The 13,715-nt window shown below is 36.6% G+C and overlaps 1 protein-coding gene across 8 annotated transcripts in view; it reads left to right on the top strand.

Moving 5' to 3' along the window:
- CDH18 (cadherin 18) overlaps positions 1-13,715 on the top strand; it is a 337,159-nt gene that overhangs the window by 122,401 nt on the left and 201,043 nt on the right. For 5 of the 8 annotated variants that reach the window (XM_027812997.2, XM_027812998.2, XM_055706002.1 and 2 more), the window contains 2 exons: positions 953-1,043; positions 3,347-3,420. The gene's annotated coding sequence lies outside the window, so the exon portion shown is untranslated. The remainder of the gene's footprint in view (positions 1-952; positions 1,044-3,346; positions 3,421-13,715) is intronic. The other 3 variants (XM_027812999.2, XM_055706000.1, XM_055706001.1) reach the window with 1 other exon arrangement.

The raw sequence follows: 13,715 nt of genomic DNA on the forward strand, positions 1-13,715 counted from the left end.
AAGGGATAGAGGAAATAAAAAGCTGTAGGAGAAATTTATGGTTGATTTTTTTTAATAGAAAATAAAATCTGGTTAGCTTTGAATTCTTTAGTAAATAATTATGGAGTTTTGACATTCTTTATGTCTAGAAAAAGGAGTTTGGAATTACTCTTTTCTAATTAATGCATATGTTGGAATGCTGCAAAAGCACTGGGACTGTAGGGCTTGGGGTGCTGACAGCATGGTACTTCAGACTATAAGTTTCTAATTTTATTGTTGAGATTTTTTTCTCTTTATTATCCTGTTTTGCAGAGTAATCAGTTCTGAGTATTGTCTCCAGCTTCGTATGTAATCATTCCAATATTCTTAAAAATGCATTATTAACATATTTTAAAAATATTTTCCAATGAATAGCATTTAATATACAAGTTTAACTTATGCAACCTTTTAACCTCACCTTGCATATTTCCATACTGTACTTTTTCCCATTAAAAAAATGTAAATGCATCCTGTATTTAAGAGTTGACATGAAATCATTTGGATTGAACCAGCACAAGAAAGTAAGGGAAGAATCTGAGATAGGGAACTGTTCAGGCAGGTATTGCTTGTTGTTTCTGTGGAAGAAAGGGGTCTCATAGCAGCTCTCACTTCTGCTTTCCCTGTGTTCTAATGGCAAAACCAGTTGGTAGCACCATGGCCTTGCTTTGCCTCTTCTGCTTTTCTGTTGGTGGTTTGCAGTCACCTTCCCCTTTAGAGCTCTCCATGGGTTCTGAAAAAGAGGACTGAAAAGTGGTTTGCCCTTTCTATTCCTTGATCTTTCTTCCCAGATCTCTTCTGCAAAGTTTGCAGTGGTAATATTTTATTTTTTATGGATTAGCCTTTGGACCCGGTGCAGTGGAACCACCACACCATTGTCCTGGTTTGCGCCCTCCCAACATTGTGTTCTGACTCCAACTCTGTTTTCATTCTGCAGGACTTGAGCATACAGAGAAACCCCTAGCAAGAGCAGCTGTCCTGGCAGGTGTCGTTCTGGAGATGATAAAGATGAAATTAATTTGAAAGAGGTGAGGAAGGGAGATTAATTAAGCACTTGATAAAGTACTCTGTCTATAGAAAAGAAACATTATTTTTTGTTACAGGAGCTCTTACCTCTAACCAGAGGTTTCCTGTGGTGCAAGAGTAGAATAACACAAATTTTTGAAAATATTGCTCCCCAAGAAAAACAAAAAGGTATTTTCTTGATAAAATTTTCATTGTAGCATTGGTAAATTTTCTTTTTTTTTTTTTTTTCTGTGAAAATAAAGAAAAATCTTTGGAAAGCAGGTTGGTGGCTAAGGTACTTGGAATGCATTGGATATTAGAAAAACCTGTCTCACGTTCTGCTACAGCTGCCTTGCAGTACTTCTGTGGGTTGGTTGCCGTCATGGGAAGTCTGGGGGTGAGGCGGCTGCAAGAAGGGAACAGCTCAGCTCACTGACACAGGTTTCCATTTCTGCGCTGGCTGGGTATTGCCACAGGACAGCTGGGGCAGGGTGTACGCGCAGGGGTGTATGACAAACTTAGCGTTTTGGTACAGCGTGCATGCTCACACCTGACAACGCCGCGGCGCCCCTGCTCATGGCCATGGCCAGCACCGCCGGCTGGGGGGAGAGGCCATTCCGTGCGGTGGTGGCCGTGCCCCAGGACGCTGGGGCAGCCCTGCTCCCCTGCAGGCCTCACCCCGGGCTCTCAGTGCTGAGTCAGCAGCCCCCTCCTTCGTGGGGGTTAGCAGGGGCCTTGCTGATCCCGTCACATCCAGCCAGTCACTTTGGCTTTTTCCGCAGCTAAACCCACGGCGCTGTTACCAGCTGGCTTGCCACTACCTTTTAGTCTCCTGCCCCAAAGGTTGTGAAGTTGGTGGCAGGTCATCTGTGCTTCTCTCCTGCACGCACCTACACTAGTACAGCGGGCAATGTTGTTCAGACCTCATTTTATCGAAATGCTGCTTTCAAGTTTGTTTTACCCCATGACATTCAGCATGCCTTGTTTTTCTGTTTGTAAGATGGAGATAATGGCTTCTTTCATTCAAAGAATGTTTCTCTTCAAAAATACATTTTTTAACGCATTTTCACCTGTGCAGTACAGGGGCTGTCTCCTGGTGGTGTGTGAAGAGTGGCTGTGCATAGCACAACAGGGCTCTTAGGGTAGTCTTTCAGCATCACCACCCACTGCTGTGAATAGACAGAAATTTTGTAACTGGTGGTGGGCATTTAAAAGCTGTGTCTGGTGTTGACAAGAGGTATGAAAATGCTGCTGACTTTCCTTTTAGAAATCATACCGTTCCTATTTCATGTTTTAGTCATGATGAGCTTTTACATGCTTTGTGAAACATGTCTGTGTTTAAGATGGTGACATCTCTAACATACGTTTCGTCTGAAATGACTGTTTAAAGTTTAATTTTCTTAGATGCTATCTGTTGTCCTGTAAGTGAGGCTTACTTTAAATTGTAGATGTTTCACCACGCTAATTTTATGGGAATAATTCCAGCATATTTGATTTCTGCCAGAATTGCAGTTATTAATATCTCTGTTGAATGGCCAGTGTTAGCACAGCATTGCTTGCTGATACCGATACCTTTGGGGAATGTGAAGTAATCAACAGCTATCACGTAATTCAGAGAATGTAAGCTTCTCACAGCTGCCTTTTTTTCAATTGCATTTTCTCCCATGGAAATTTGTAGCTTTTGTATTAAAAAAAAATAAAAAATAAAAAGCTTCTTCAGAGAAGTTTAATTCAGTATTCAGGGGCAACATATTTTGACTTGCAAATTATAATAAATAAATAAATAAATGTAATATAAATGTGGTGGTAGGCACAAACCCTGGCCATTCCTTTGATACACTAGACTGCTGGAGAAGGCATTAGAAAAAATTATTTTGAAATATTCATGGTTCACAGTATTGTAAAAAATAGAAAATTGAGATGTGAGGGTGATGGATTTGCTCTTTTTACATTTACATTTAGTATATTTTTAATATCATTGCTTCTCTTTTTTGGTGTTTTTTTCCTCTTTCTTTCTTTCTCTCTTTTTCTTTCTCTCTCTTTTTCTGTCTTTCATTCTCTTTTTCTGTCTTTCTTTCTCTCTCTTTTTCTGTCTCTCTCTCTCTCTCTCTCTCTCTCGGTGTTACCTTTATGCCCCACCATAGTGTTCTTCTGAAGGGTTTTTAATTTCAGAGATTCTTATTACCTGTTACGAGAAAAAGTTCAATGCCAATGTTACACTGCTTTTGACTTCCTCTGGAAGAGATTTTTATAGTGAAATAACCTCTCCCTCAGTTCCTTGAATTCTGACATGTGTGGGGTTTTTTTGTTTTTTGTTTCCCTGCAGCTAAAGAGGCAGTAGGTTCGATTTGGCAAGTCATTTGGAAAAGGAGTGGAGAAGTGCCCTGTAACCGCTGAACGGTAAGTGCCTGTTTTACCTGCTATTTTAGCTACAGAAGTAAGTAGGATATACAGATGGATTGGTATGAAACTTTTATAGTCCTGAGAAGCATATAAAAATGTGCACACGTGGAAGTCTAACTATTCTGAAACTGAAATACTTTTTTTAAAAAAACAAAAGGCCAAGAGATTTGCTTGGATGTAATTATGGATGAGGTCGTGAGCAGTGTTGAGGTATACAGAGTAAATTACTGAAAGCCAAAACTGAGAAGTACATTAAGTGACATTCTGTTAAATTGATTTGGATACTAAGTAGTTTTAAATATTCAGTATAGAAAGTCTCTAAAATTAGAGGGCGCAGTGTGGATGTGTGCAAACAACTCTGCCCTTGGAAACTGGGAACTAATTGAATAAAGACATGCCTGTCGGCTTTATTTGCATGCTACTAAAAATGTCACTCTGTTTTATACTGTATATGACTGTCAGCTCTGTTTGCACCGTGCTTGTCTGTTAATTCAAATGCTTTTTTAAATCATGTCAGATTAAAATTTCTTTTTCAAAATCCAGGTGTTAACTGCTTTGTATTTCACCCCAGGAGAAAATATTCCTGCAGCAGAAAGCAATATATAATAATGAATCTTACAGGGTAGATTTGGATGTGAGAACATAAACTAGAACTGTAATGTTTGACGCTTGGACTTAGAAATTTTAGACATATTTGCAAGTATAGACAAGCACTTAAGCTGTTATTTGAGGACAGTCATGCAAGAAAAAATATTTCAACTCTGCACCTAATATACAATATATTTAAAACCTTCACCACATCAACAAATTGTTTTAAAAATTAAATTTCTGCTTTCCTTAGGATTGAAAATACGAAAGCAACTGAGACAGAAGTTCGTAATATTGATGTAGTTTTATTAGCTTAGGAATTATGAACATAGCTTTAATATATTGTAGTGCCTTTTGTTTATACACAAGTGCAGGGAAGTAGAATGCCGTAAGATCTCCCGACTCTCGGACAAACTGCTTTCTGCAGCTTTTTGAATACACAGAATCTTGATCCTTTTACAGCAATAAACAGCAGGCTTGGGAAGCAAAGGAACAGTGTCATGTTTTAGTTAAGTAGGACTAGCTGGAAGAAGTGTGGGGTATGCTTTTTTGTGTGGATGTAACTGAGATGCAGATTTGACCCAGGCAAACCAATCTGCTTGCTCATTGCTACCAGATGGACTGCTCCCAGCTGCGTTCCTCTCTCCTTTGTAGTAACATGGCTGATGCTTATTCATTCCCCTGGGAAGCCAGCTGCAGCACAACCACAGAAAGACTGACTCAGCAAAAAAAGCTGAAGGGTTTTCTGTCCATTAAGTGGGCTAGACTGAAGTGAGAAGGCAGGAAATTAGAAGAAAACTGGAGGAAGTGGACTGCATATTTTGGTAGCTCTAGAATGTTGGAGGAAACCATGTGTTGCCTAGTGACAACATTCCTCTATCCATGAAATTTAGATGCACTACCTCTGTCTCACCTCCTCCTCCAGTCTCCTTGGGCTTTGGGTGGAAGCTAACTTCAACTGCTGAATAATGAATACAGGATTGTTAGAAAGGAAGGAAGGAAGGAACTAAGCAAGTGAGGGAATTGATAAAATTACACAAACTACAAGGATTGTAGGCTGATAATGGAAGATTAGGGTGTTTTTAAATAAATATATTTTTAGGAATGACTGTAAGAATATAGGCCATCTCCTGTGGGTTGGTAGATGCATGGCTTGAGAAGTTATCTGAAAACAAGTTGCCATGGGGATATAGTTGCATTACTATACTGGAAATCAATGCCAAGGCTGTGTGGTAGATAGCAGTCATTGAATTGTAAGAATGATAAAAATAAAAATAAAAGTTTTCAATAAAGTATTGGAAAGCATGATAAATGCCTGAATTTTGGGGGCAATAAGATAGCTGATGACCTTATTGTTAGAAGTACAGATTCTGACCTTAGGTTACTGGTATAAATCTTGTATAGTCCAGCAGGATCACAAGGGTTATTACCTAATGATTTTCCTACACATTTGGCATTAACTATTCTCTTGGTAAAGATTTTCATGGAAGAGATGGGAGAAAGTACCTGTGTTATGGGTCTGTAGATTGTTTCCTCATGTATTTCCAGAAAGATACTTCTTTTAAGCACAGAACTACAACACATTTTAGTGAGCTTGTGTCAGGGATAAGGAAAGATGACTTTGGCATTAGCTATCTGGGGCCTTGCACATGCATATGAGAAGGTTCATGGGTTTTGAAAGTGTTAAATCAGTGATGAACACTTGTTCTCATGGTCGGTAACTGTGCAGAGTGGGAGTATATTGATACCACTAGTACGTAACTGTCAGTGTTTATTTAAGAAATACTGGTAAATGAATATGAGCTGTTGTTATTGTGTGTTGATGTTGTTCTGGTGCTTGATGTTATTCTGGCATGTACGTTTCCGACGTGCTGGATTTTATGATTGAGTGTCAAAATAAAGCGCAACTGTCTCATAAATTTTTTGCCTTCAGTCATTTATTTTGGTACATATCAAAGGATTGAGGCCTTGTGGGCTGTGTCTTGCTACTAGTGTGTGTAGTCAGCTCCCCTGGAGTCCCATTTCCTTGCTCTCTGGTGAAAATGCAGTAAAAAATGAGTAAGAAAAAAAAGTAGTCTCTGCTGCATTAGTTCCACAATGCTATTACCAAGCAGCTGTAGTAGGTGAGATGGAGCTCCGTCTGTCTGTGACTTCCTCATTCTAAATTATTGGATCTGACCTTGGTTATGAAGAAGTGATTTTAGTTTTTCCTATCAACAGAAATAGATATCCTTTAGAAAGTGGACTTTAGAAATGCAGAAATAGATTTCCCTGTATTTAGAATGCTTGTGTTTAGAATAAGACAGTGTATGTATATAACCTAATTACATAAAAACAATGATTTTGATCAGTTACAGCCCACATAATAAAAATAGTGAAGGGTAAAGGATGGGGGGGGGGAAGGGGACAGACCCCCAAAAAACAACACAAGACTTTTCTATTTATCTATATAATTGGTTTTACAAAATCTACTTATTGCAGAAGTAGATTACTTTTCTTTCACGTGTGTAAGGCAAAAGAACTAAAGGTCATGGCAAAAAACAATAGGATGTATGGTAGAAGTACAGCTAGATAATGCTATGAACCTACTATTATTGAGATGGATCAGTTCTTTGCATCTGTTTTTATCGTTTAGATAAAGTAAATTAATTGCTGCTTTTGGTAGGATATGGAGATTGCATATATGAATGATTTGCTATCTAAGGTATATTGTTTATCTTACAGTGTATATATCATGAGTATATAATATATATATTGTATATTATTGTATATATACAATATATATAGCTGAGTCCTTTGCTGTCAGAGCTGGCAAGCTGCTGATTACAGAAAGTAGTTGCTCTTGTATGTATTCCCCATGTACAGACCAAAGAACTGGAGATGTTAAGTGTCAAGGAAGCAGCTATGTTAGAGGCTTTTTGGGTTGTTTACCGTTTTCCTGTCTCTCTCTTTAAATTATACACACCTTATTCATATCAACTGTTTCTTGCATGTTTTCAAAGTAAACGAAAATTCAGAATTGGAATGATAAGATCTAAAAAATAACCGTGGCATACTTTTTATTAGTTTAAAGCTTGAATTTGAAACTGACCAATACAATTCATTACGAAAACACTTGTAAAAGGTAACACTGCAGTTTAATTATAATTCCCCTTTAAATCTTTTCCCCAGTGTTTTCAAGAGTAATGTCAGTATAGCATACTATAATATTGAACTCCTTTTTATTATTTCTTCTCTATTGATTTAATTAACTGAGGTGAGTAATACCTGTTTTCATGAAATGTTGTAGAAAGTATTAGGGAAATTGTTACAAAAACTATGTACTGCTATCAAACTTAGAACTTACTATTTTCTAAACCTCATGCCTTATATTAGAAGGCTCTCTAGAGAGGGGAAAAAAGAGTATTTAACTCTTTGGAAAAGTAAAACAGATTACTGACATTTTTTTACTCGCTTTTATTTAGAGAAAATACTGTAAAATATTATTACTCTATTAAGTCGTCAGTGTTGATTCAGACCTATGTTGATTCTACAAGAATCTAATTTATTTTCATTACCTTTGGATAAGCACTGAATGGGATGGGTTTTACTCTACAGTTACATCTGTGTGTATATGTATCTTTTTATGTGTCTGTTTACCTTTTCATGCGTAAGAAATCTGCATTGTTACAATAATCACATAAGAGCCCTTCATCATGCAAAGAGCATGCACAAGCACTAAACACGTGTCAGTGTTGCTTAAATCTGACATAAGTATCTTTTACAGACTCTGTTCAGTCCTGAGACATGTATAATTCCAGCAATGTCAGCACCTCACCAATTCAGCATTTTAGAAAGTCTTAAAATTACAGCAATCTGCATGATGATGTGTAGCAGGTGACTTCATAATAATGAAAAAAAACCAGCTTTGTTCTTCTCTGTTGTGGTTTAACCCTGGCCAGCAACCCAGCCCCAGGCAGCTGCTCGCTCACTCCCCTCCCCCAGAGGGATGAGGAGGAGAATCAGAAAGGAATGTAAAACTCAAGGGTTGAGATAAGAACAATTTAATACTTTAAACAGAATTAAAATGAAATAATAATAATAAAAATGGTTATTATAATAATAGTAACAGTTATAACGGAAAGGTGGGGGAAAGGATAAAATCCAGAGGAAAAGGGAGACAGGAAAACAAGTGATGCACAGTACAACTGTTCACCACCCGCTGGCCGATACCCAGCCAGTCCCCCAGCAATGAACCCCAGGCCCCAGCTAACCCCCCCCCAGCTTATATACCAAGCATGAAGTCCCATGATATGGAACATCGCTTTGCCTAGTTTGGGTCAGCTGTCCTGGCTGTGTCCCCTCCCAATTTCCCGTGTCCCTCCAGCCCTCTGGCTGGCAGGGCCCAAGGAACTGAGAAGTCCTTGGCTGAGTATAAACATCACCCAGCAACAACTGAAATCATCAGTGTGTTATCAATGTTGTTCTCACACCAAATCCAAACCACAGCCCTGCACCAGCTACTAAGAAGAAAGTTAATTCCATCCCCAGCTGAAACCAGGACATGCTCCTTTAAGAGAGAGGTCCCATCAGAAAACAAACAAACAAATAAACTATTTCACTGCTGTTTCTTCAGTCCAGGGTGGGGGTTGGGATGGAGCATCATTGCTGTACTAGCTTTTGTTCTATCAGCCATTACCTGGAAATTAAAGATGCTCCTGACAGACCTCTAGGAGTAGCCCCTTAGTCTCGTATTTGCTAAGTTGCTTTAGCCTCCTGTGAAAACAATTTGTCTACCAAGAAGGAATAGGCCTGAAGCTTCATTAATGCTATTATATTTGCATCAGATCAGGATCATGAACTTTTATTAGCTTTTTAAGCCTTTCTAATCACTGTGGATAATTTATTTTCTTGATACTGCTGTTCTCTTGTGAAGCTCGTGGCAGTTCATTTTGATAACTGTGTACTTTTAATTCTCAAAGGTTGATGAGGGTTTGCTAGTAGCCTCATCAACAGCCCAATCCTTTTCAACAGTAGTAGGTCTGTGCTAGAATATGTGGAAATGTATGTATTCTTATTAATGAAACACCAATTTACTTTCATCAATAGTAGCAGATAGGCAGCGAGGAAACACGAAACACTGAAATGCGAGAGAACAACCACCAGTGAAATCTTCACTCTCACTTTGATTGGTTGGTTAGGGATTAAATTATAGGTCACAATTTTGAGGTATTATTTCTCTTGATTGTTTTCATAGCAGATATTCCAAACCTCATAAAGAAAATCTGGAAGCTGTCACAATTTGAAATTTCATTCTCATTGTTCTATTACTAATCAAATAATGTTCTGTCTACTAACTCTGTCGAATGACTACCTTTGTAGTTGTAACTTACTAATTATAACTTGTCCACAGATAGTTTACATGTTGCATTTACGTACCTTAGCCTAGCACTTTTCACAGCTGGCTTCAATAGAGTGCTCCGGGAACATTGTAGTTGTAAGCACTGTCAAATAAGGCTCAAAATGAGACCGAGATACCAGTGTTTGCTCGGAAACTTATCTTTCATGTGTAATGCTTTCCCTCTTAAAGTGAGACTGTAATTCTTCTGGCTGTTCAGTCCTGACTGTGGTACTCTCTTGATGATGCTGGACGAGTGAAAAACCTTTCTCTTGCTCATTTACAGAAACAAAGCTAAGCTCCAGAAAACATGTAAGTTACAGTTTGAGCTGCCCTCTGGGTGCAAAGAATCCAGTTGTTTTTGTTTTTTTTTTCATTAGCATACTGTGACTGATTTCTTGAAGACCTTGAACCCACAGTAGAAAGCCTAGTATCACATACCAAGCCTCTTATTTATGAACAAGATAAAAACAGTCTTACAATGTTTCACTTGCCCTTAGACTATTATTAATGTGTTAATGGAAGACAAATGCATTTTGAAAGTGAATGCTGCATTCTTAAATTGTCTTGGAGTGTGTAAGTATATAATGTTAATTCTCTACAAAAGCTTTTCTTTCAGCTCTTGCATTAAAACACCAATGACCCAATCTTTAAAAAGTTCAGTTTTAAGCTTAGTTTTAATCAGACAATCCCATTAATGTGAATGAGCTTTTCATTAATAGGCTTAAAGTTAAGTAAGTCTTTTTTTGTTTTCACAATCAGAACCTAAGATGTGATCCCAATGATTAACCTTGATTCTCCTTCTCCTTCTGTTTCTGAGGATTTGCTGGTGTTACGGCTTGAACATTAAATCTCAATTTATCTACCTGCTTATCTGTTCCTGTGAAGTTGCTTGGACAAGAATAGAAGCTAAAATTTTCACAAGAGTGCAATAAAGTTGCATATACAAAGTCTATGGCAATTTGGCAGAATTAGTGGATTTAACACTTTTCACTATTTAAATCTTCATACAAACTAGTACATGAAAATTGTCAGCTATATAAAACCTGAATTTATCTTAAGACCAATAGTAAGGTTTTCATTATGTGTTCAACTTCAGTTCAAATTAAAAATCATATACACTCACATTTCTAGAATAATGGAGCACTGTTCAAGGAAGAACATTGAAGTGATTTATGTCGAGACAAAAATGATGGAGGAGTAGCATAAAAGGTACAAAAGACTACCTTGGTTGAATTGAAGGACAGGATCTCTTCCTCAGAAAAGCAGCTTAGGAAAAACAATAAAGAACAATCTGAAATAAAAGCAGGGAAATATGTCTTTGAAAAGATGAGTGAGAATGAAGATGACTTCGTGTGTTTTAGTTGTAGCACACAATTCATTTCTTAAAAATTACTTTTAAATGCTCACATTCATGAATTAATTTAATGAAATACTGTGTGTTTCGGTGTCCTTTTGTGACAAACTACTGCTTTGCAAAGTGATCATGAAATGTGTAGCTGTTGGAAAAACCAAGATATCAGATAGTATCAACAGCAAAAGAACATGGTACTATCTTCTTCATCTACCATCTTTGGTATTGACTTCCACTGCTAGTTAGACATCGCTATTTACCAAAGTATGCTGTTTGTTTGTTTGTTTGTTTTAATCTGTTTTTCAAATACCATGCTATGTAACAGATCTTCTCAAGACGCAAAAATATTCCACTCATTCTTTGTACCCATTCCCCTCCCCTAAGGAAAGGAAAGAAAAAAATGCATATTTATATATATACACACATATACACACACAATGCAAATAAGCATGCATGTAGGAGTATTTTTACTTTTTGTTAGAAGAAAAGGTAATCTTAAAGAAATACTCAGTTACAATCAGTTCAGCTGTTGAACTGAAATTCATTAATTGTGCCTATAAAGATTTTTTTAATGATTGGATTTTATTCGGTTTTATTTACTGATTGAGTTTTAATTATTGATTTTTTTCCTCATAACTTAGAGCAATGGAAATGCAAAAGTGAGCAAAAATTAATCAGGGAAATTTTCGCTACACATTATAACAGACTGGTGTAACTAGTGAGAAGTGGGAGCTTTAAAAGATTTTGTTCACATAGGTAGATCGTACTTATACATACATCTATGTGGAGTGTGTGCGTGTCTGTGTTTACACAGCCTTCAAAAATCAGAGTATTTTTAAAAAGAAAAAAATATTTCTTTAATCTTCTTGTAGCTATATGTTTTAGTCTTTAATTAGAAAAAATAAACTTTAGAACTACAGAAATATTAGTGGCAATGAACTAAATTAGTTGCATTTTCTTTAAAGTCACTGTTTTCCTGTTGATTTCAGTGGATTTGTGGGATTTTTTACTTATGGATTATTTGATCCTGGATTATGCTTGTGTAAATTTCTGAAAAATACGGGATGGATTTACTAAATGAGTAAAGAAGGAGTGATCACAGGCAGGAGGACTTCAAAGTATCTAAGCAGACATTAAGGATGTTTTGCTATTATAATAGCAGAAAGGATAAGTCTGAAAGTATATATTAATTGGAAGACTGGGATGGAGTTCTAATGTAGCCATTCATAACCATTTAAATACACTGTCCTAAGAAATCATGTCAAATAGCACAGTCACTTCCATGTCTTTTCAAATCTCACTTTGAGATCTCTTTCATTTAACTCTTCTGTTTGCATTTCACATGAATTTATTATGTCATTCCTTTCTGAATTTGCAATACAGCAACAAAAATTTAGGAAAATGTTTTTTCGGGATATTTTGGAAATTTTCAATATAATTTCAGTATGATGGAAGATACTAAAGTGGTTTCTAGTGTAGTACAAAACATTACATTTTCATGTTGATGTCTCATGATGTAGAAAAACTAGTTATCTGGATTTGGAGAACCCTCCAACCTAAGAAAGATCTTCAAAATAACATATTGGGGAAAAAATCCATTCCACTAGTCTAGCTTGCTCCTAGGGTGAAAAGTACGAGTAAATGCTTGATGCTTGTGTTCATTTCTACTACAAAATGACAATAAAAATGCATATTACTAAAAGCAAAGCTGTGATTTCTTTCAAAGTAAAAGAACATTTAAAAATTGATATGCAGAATTGCAGTTACTCAGTCTGTTCAGACAGCATTCTGTAAGACATTTGGTATTTTTCTAATTATTAGAGACTTCTTTCTTGCCAAGATAACAAAAGGAGGTGTCTCTCATATTTCTGTATTTGCGACAGTAATTATCCATAGAAAATTCCAACACCGAATTACACTAATTTTCTTTTTCATTTGTTTGTTACTTAGAGGCAGACACTTCCTGTTTACATACCCACAAACACTTGCATTTTTATCTGTATCCCCTTCATTCATCCATCTGAACAAAGCTGCCTTTGCAATTTATGTGACAGTTTTGTATATCAATTCTGACTTGTGGAAAGTTTGCAAAATGAGTTTCTAAGTTACATTGCTTGCATTTAACTGGTAGCACACTACAGATATCTACAAGGAGGCTGTGACATTCCATTTGAAGAATTATGAATAACTCCATCTATATGGAGCCAGATACACTTACTGATGGAGGTGATAAATGGAGAAGCCTGGTGGTTTAATACTGGAAGAATGAGAAAAGACAGGAAGATAAGATTTAAGAAATAATAATTAAAAAGTTATGCTCAGTATTTATGTTTCAAGACAGTTCAAATAGTTCAAGAGAAAGTTAAATGCAATGAAAGGATGTGTGCAGCCAGAGACAAATCTAGCTGGTAGTGTGTAGAAGAAAATAATTTTTAGGGAAATGTTAAGAAAGCAAGATACTCGCAGCAATGCTGTGTGGTTGACAGTAGTTATAGTATGTTTGGCAGAAGTAATGTTCCAGGAAAAATAAAAAAACTTAAGGAGATCTCAGTTAATGTGTGATGTGAAAAGGCATATTTTTAAATACAGACTTCAAATTTAGACTCAATATATATGTATGTCTCCTTTTCTCTTTAATTATTGTATTGATTTTTATAGCTTCATAAAAGGAATACTAGAACTGCCAGTGACCATTGAACAGAGCTCGTATTCACCTTTGTGTCATTTAAAATTATTCCTATTCTTTAGTGTTGGATTTCTGCGTGATAGTTATACTTCTGAAAAGGATTTTCTTTTATTAGGTTTTTTGTGACTTGCATGATTCCTTTTTTATTTGAACTGTAGATATAGATCCAAGGAACAACCTGATTCAGCAGTTGCAGGAGTTGATTCACTTCATACACCTGTGAAATAATGAGTAGGGATTAACGGAACTGGTACCACTTAATTATAGGCTTCGTGAAATAGATTTCT

The sequence above is a fragment of the Falco cherrug genome, chromosome 3, assembly GCF_023634085.1.
Source record: "Falco cherrug isolate bFalChe1 chromosome 3, bFalChe1.pri, whole genome shotgun sequence".
Classification (NCBI taxonomy): Eukaryota; Metazoa; Chordata; class Aves; order Falconiformes; family Falconidae; genus Falco; species Falco cherrug.